We start from the raw sequence: 6,195 nt of genomic DNA on the forward strand, positions 1-6,195 counted from the left end.
GCCCAATTTCCAGCTGCTTCCCCGTTCCCGAGGACCTCCGGCACCCGCAGCTGTTTGCTAGCGCTGGTCCTCCTCCCTGCAGCGACACAGCCTGTCGCCATCTTCCCAGCAAGCTCGCTCCTTCTCTTCCTCCTTCGCTCCCTCCCAAAGGGCCCCCAAACGCTCAGACAGGGGAACCCCGCAGCTCTGCCGTCTCTCCATCCGCGCGGCGCTTTGTTCCCATCGCTTCTCCAGACCCTTCACCGGTGTGGTGGGTTGACCCTGGCTGGGGGTCAGGTGCCCACCAGAGCCGCTCTATCGCTGCCCTCGTTCACCAAACGGGGGAGAAAAAGTATAACGAAAAGCTTGTGGGTCGAGATAAGGACAGGGAGAGATCACTCACTAATTATCGTCACGAGCAAAACAGGCTGAACTTAGAGAGGGAATTCATCTAACTTATTACTAAGCAAAACAGAGTAGAGGAATGAGAAATAAAATCAAATCTTAAAACACCTCCCCCCACCCCTCCCATCTTCCCAGGCTCAACCTCACTCCCGGCTTCAACCTCCGCCCCCCCTCAGCGGCACAGGGGGACGGGGAATGGGGGTTACGGTCAGTTCATCTCACGGTGTTTCTGCCGCTTCTTCCTCCTCAGGGGGAGGACTCCTCTCATCGTTCCCCTGCTCCAGCATGGAGTCCCTCTCATGGGAGACAGTCCTTCACCAACTGCTCCAGCGTGGGCCTCTCCCACGGGGTGCAGACCAGGAGCAAACTGCTCCAGCGTGGGTCCCCCACAGGGTCACAAGTCCTCCCAGCAAACCTGCTCCGCCGTGGGCTCCTCTCTCCATGGGGCCACAGGTCCTGCCAGGAGCTTGCTGCAGCACGGGCTTCCCACGGGCCACAGCCTCCTTCAGGTGCCTCCACCTGCTCCAGCGTGGGGTCCTCCACGGGCTGCAGGTGAAATCTCTACACCCCCTCATCCTTCCTCCATGGGCTGCAGGGGGACAGCCTGCTTCACCATGGCCTTCACCACGGGCTGCAGGGGGATCTCTGCTCCGGCACCTGGAGCTCCTCCTGCCCCTCCTTCTGCACTGACCTTGGTGTCTGCAGAGTTTCTTACTTCTCACCTCTCTCTCCGGCTGCAAAAGCTCTCTCTGTTTTTTTTCCTTCTTAACTATGTTATCACAGAGGCACTGACTGGCTTGGCCTCGGCCAGTGGTGGGTCCATCTTGGAGCCGGCTGGCATTGGCTCTATCAGACATAGGGGAAGCTTCTAGAAGCTTCTCACAGAAGCCACCCCTGTAGACCCCCCCCCCCCCCCGCTACCAAAACTTTGCCACACAAACACAACACAACCGGCTTCGTTGCTCTTCTCACGCTTGCGGGGCACTTTAACCGCCCTAGCCGCGGAAAGGGTCCAAATAGCACCTTACGTCGCTCTCGGCCAAAATCAGCATTCATGCTCAAAACTCCAAACGTTGAGCCCCTGCTCCCAGGCCAAAGGTGCCAGACCCAAAATGCGTGCCTGGCCTCAAACCTCCCTTGGTGGCCCTCGCACAGCCCCACGCACACTGGGGCTGCGGGCTCGCCGAGCCGAGCAAGGCCTCGACATAGCACCTTACGTCACTCTACCCTCGGCCAAAATCAGCATTCACCCTCAAAACTGCAAACGTCGAGCCCCTGCTCCCAGGCCAAAGGTGCCAGACCCAAAACGCCTGCATGGCCTCAAACCTCCCTTGGTGGCCCTCGCACAGCCCCACGCACACTGGGGCTGCGGGCTCGCCTTGACACGTAACGGTTCCCTACGTCTCTCTCTCTCCTCCCAAACAGTTCTATCCATACAGGTAAAGTCTTAAATGTCCAGAGATGGAACCCAGCAGACAGCCGCAGGCAGAAGAACGTTGGAAGAGCAACGGGGTGCAGAGCAGAGGGACGCACTGAAGACGTAGAAATACGTTTTTCAGAAGTAACGTAAGAAGAATTAAATAATAGCAGGTTGGGTACCAGAACGGGAGAAGCATATAAAGGAAAAGTGGAAGGCAGCAGCGGCAGAAGAGCAAAAATCTTGGGGGATCAGGACAGCCCGAAAGGGTGATGGAGGCCGGGACAGGATGGAGGCAGGCAGAGATCTGGAGAAGCACGGCAGGGATGGACACACGAGTCCCCACACCTCCTGGCACCCACGGGAGACCTTCACCGCCCCGAGGCCTCTCTCTGCCTCCACTCCTTGCTCCTCCACAGTGCCGGCTGCCCGACCCTCGCCCACCCAGGAGCAGATGGCGGGTGCCTCCACGCTCCTCTCCCACCAGGCTTCCCAGACACACGGCAGCTCACACGCGCGGCCAACGGAGGCACCCATCTCCCAGCCTTCCTTACCACAGGGACCTGCTGTTCCTTGTCGGAGGGCAGCTGCCTGCGGTAACCCCATCATTTCTCTCCTCGGCCACCTCCTAAGGACAGGCAGGAACAGGCAACCCCCTCCCCAGCTAGAACCCTTGGCACAGCAGGACCAGGACCAGGACCAAGACCAGGACCAGGACCAAGACCAAGACCAAGACCAGGACCATCCTCATAGGACCCACTTGGGCTGCCCAGCCCCGTCACACAGCTCTGAAGATTTGCTCCTTAAAGCACAACAGAAATACCAGCCACAGAGAAGATTTTTCTAGAAAAAAAACCCTTCTGAGTGGTCCTTTAACATCCCCGCTGACACTGGGGCTTGCAGGCTTGCCCAGCCGTGGAAGGGGACCCCCGGCGCTGTGGGTTTTGGGGTTCCCCCTCCACACACCCCCTTTCCCCTCTGCTTTCTGCCCTGTGCATTTTTTGGGGGGTTCGCCCCAGCGGCGGCCTGTGCCCCCTATAGCTCAGGTCCCCCCATATAGCCCTGCCCTATAGCTCAGACCCCCTATAGCCCCCCCGCCCCATAGCTCAGCCCCCCCAAGCCCTATAGCTCAGCCCCCCTATAGCCCCCCCCAGCCCTATAGCTCAGCCTCCCCTGTAGCTTCCCTATAGCCTGGCCCTATAGCCCAGCCCCCCTGGGGTCTGATGGGGTTTGGGGGTACGGGGGGGCCCCATGGGGATCCCTGGGGGGCACGGGGGTGTCCCGGGGGGCTGTTCCAGGCCTCCCGGGAACCGGGTTCGGGGGGTCCTGGGGGGTCCCGAGGTCTGAGTGGGGGTCTGGAGGGGGGTGAGGGCAGTCAGGGGGAGATTCGGGGGGTCCTGGGGTGCCCCCCCCCCCCCCCCGGCAGGTGGATCTGAACCTGCACGTGCAGATGGGGCGGGGAGGGGGGGTCCCCGGGGGGCCGGCAGGACGGGTCCTGGATGTGCCAGGGGTCCTGGGCATCGTCCTCAAACTCCTCGTCATCGTCTTCGTCTACACCACCGTCTAGGGGACCCCCCCCAGAACCCCTCTGAACCCCCCCAAGACTGGCCTCAAGGGCTCCCACGGGGACCCCCCCCCAAGACACCACCCCCCCCCCCCCGCGGACCCTTCGGTACCCCCGGGACCCCCCAGCACCGACCACAGCCCTAAACACCCCCCCACACACGGGAAACCCCCCCAAAATACCGGACACCCCCACACCCACGCGACCCGGTGCCGCTCCGGGACCACCTGCGCGGGTGGGGAGGTTTGGGGGGGGAGGTGGGGGGTGTCCCGCCCCCCGGCCCCGCTCATTGGCTGCGGGGAGGGGGGGCGGTCCCGGGGGGGGGCACCGGGACCCTCCGGAGAGCAACGGCTCAGCCGGGATCCGCCGTCAGCCCCGGGCGCTGCCGTGAGACCCCCCCCCCCCAAAATCCCCATAACGGGACCCCCCCTCCTCCTCCTCCATACCGGGGATCCCCCCCGCCCCCCCAATACCGGGACACCCACACCCCCCCCCCGCCATGCGCCCCCCCTTCCCGGCCGCCCTTTGCATCTTGGGGACCCTCCTGGCTCTGGGGGCGACAGAGACCGGGTGAGTCCGGGGCAACACCCCCCCCCCCCCAAAAAAAAAAACCAAAAACCCTCGAGTGGACCCACGCGTGTGTCCGTGTGTGTCCCCCTCCGATTCTTTAGGGGACCCAGGGGACACCCCCCCCCCAAAAAAACCCTCGAGTGGACCCAGGCATCCGGGACAACCCCCCCCCCCCCAAATTTTTTCGGGGACCCAGGCTTCCTGCCCCCCCCCTCCCAAGGAGGGGTGTGGGTTGGACCCCCACTCGTGTCCGCCCGCCCCCACCGGGGGCCCCCGGTCCCTGATGGCTTTTCCAGGCGGGTGGGGGAGGGGCTGGGGGGGGGAGGGGGGGGGTCCTGGCAGCCGCTGCTGGGAAAAGGGGGGGGGTGGCCCCCCCATCCTGCCTCAGTTTCCCCTCTCGCAGCTGCAGCCCGGGGGGCTTTGGGGGGGGGGGGTCCCCGGTATCTGGCGGTGCCTCGGTTTTGGGGGGGGTTATGGGACCCCCCCAAATGTAACACGCACCCCCCTCCCCCCAGCTCCAGCTGTTGGAATTTGGGGCCCCTTGCCCGGCGGTGCCGGAAAGGTATTGGGGGGCTATAGGTTTATGGGGGGCTGGGGGGGCTCGGGTGGGAATTGGGGGGCTGAAGGGGATGGGGGGGTCTGTGGAGAGGGTCCCCTATGGGGTGTGGGGGTTCTCTGTGGGCTGCCCTATAGGGTGTATGGGTTCTCCTCTGGGATATGGGGGGGTCCCCTATGGAATGTGGGGGGTATGGGCTTCCCTATGGGGTTTGGGGGTTCCCCTATGGGATATGGGGATTGTCTGTGGGGTACAGGGGTTCTCCTATGGGTTAGGGGGTCCCCTAGTGAATATGGGGGGTCCCTATGGGGTATAGGGGTCCCCTATGGAATCTAGAGGTATGGGATATAGGTTCCCCTATGGGGTTTGGGGGTTCCCCTAGGGGATATGGGGGGTCCCTATGGGGTATAGGGGTCCCTATGGGGTTTGGGGGTCCCCTATGGGGTTCCTTATGAGTATAGGGGTTCCCCTATGGGGTTTGGGGATCCCCTATGGGATATAGGGGTCTTTCCTAGGGTATGGGGGGGGGTATAGAACATGGGGGGCTGGCCCCCCCTCCCGTGACTGTTTCTGGGGTGCCCCCACAGCTGCCTGCCCCCCACCTTGCCGGAGCGGGGGGCCATGCCGGACCCCCCCTGCCTTCCTCACCCCCCGTTGCCAGCGAGCTGCCCCCCCCCCGCCGGGACCCCCCCCGCTTCACTCCGGTGGCACCCGCTGACGTAAGTGGGGGGGAGCCCCCCCAAAAAATAGGGGGGATTTGGGGGGGCAATAAGGGGGGTTTTGGGGGGGGTTCCCTTCATTCCCTTCTCCCCCACCCCCCCAATAGGTTGTCGGAGCTGCGGTGGGTCCTGAGACGCCGGGTGCCCCCCCCCACCGCCACGACCCCCCCCCCAAGACCCAGCACCCCAAAACCCCCAAGGACCGGGGGGGCCCCCCCCACCGTCACCATCACTCCGGTAAGGACGGACCCACACCCCCCCACACACCCCCATCGCACCCCAATTTTTTGGGGGGGGGAGTTCAGCCTGTGCACCCCACCCCAAGAAAGTGGGGGGGGCAATGATGGGGGGCAGCTGTGGGGGGACCCCTAAAAGGGTGTTGGGGGGGCAGGGTGCAGCCGGTGCCTCCAGCTGGAGGATGAGGAGAATTTTTCCGGGTGACGTCACCTCCCCGGATTAGGGGGGGGTGGGACACAGCGGGGGGCCCCCTGAGGGGGGGGCTGGGCAGGCTTTGGGGGGGGGGTGTGTGGTTCGGCGCCCATCACCGTGGCCTTGTGGCTGTCGTTTGCCTCGACATAGCACCTTACGTCACTCTACCCTCGGCCAAAAATCAGCACTCACCCTCAAAACTCCAAACGTCGAGCCCCTGCTCCCAGGCCAAAGGTGCCAGACCCAAAACGCGTGCCTGGCCTCAAACCTCCCTTGGTGGCCCTCACACAGCCCCACTCGCCGAGCCGAGCAAGCCCTCAACGTAGCACCTTACATCACTCTCGGCCAATATCAGCGTCCAGTCTCTAAAGTAGCTTTCCCTCCATATAGCTGAAGTCTCAGGTAGCAGCCCCACAGTCCTGCAATTGGCCAGTGAGCTTCTGCCCATCTCCATGTGCACTCCTCTAGCTATACCCACAACTGTGAATTCTGCCACCAATTTACACATTCCTCACTGCTAAGCACAGATTATTATCTCCAGGTGCAAACCCTTCTG

General features: G+C 63.4%; 1 long non-coding RNA gene across 1 annotated transcript; it reads left to right on the top strand.

Annotated features, from left to right (window-relative positions):
- The first annotated feature begins 3,755 nt into the window (after positions 1-3,755).
- LOC129200178 (uncharacterized) lies at positions 3,756-5,166 on the top strand. Its single transcript, XR_008574823.1, has 3 exons — positions 3,756-3,935; positions 4,451-4,497; positions 5,079-5,166. It is a non-coding gene; the product is annotated as an uncharacterized LOC129200178 (long non-coding RNA).
- The last annotated feature ends 1,029 nt before the right edge of the window (positions 5,167-6,195 follow it).

Source organism: Grus americana (genome assembly GCF_028858705.1).
Source record: "Grus americana isolate bGruAme1 chromosome 34 unlocalized genomic scaffold, bGruAme1.mat SUPER_34_unloc_2, whole genome shotgun sequence".
NCBI lineage: Eukaryota > Metazoa > Chordata > Aves > Gruiformes > Gruidae > Grus > Grus americana.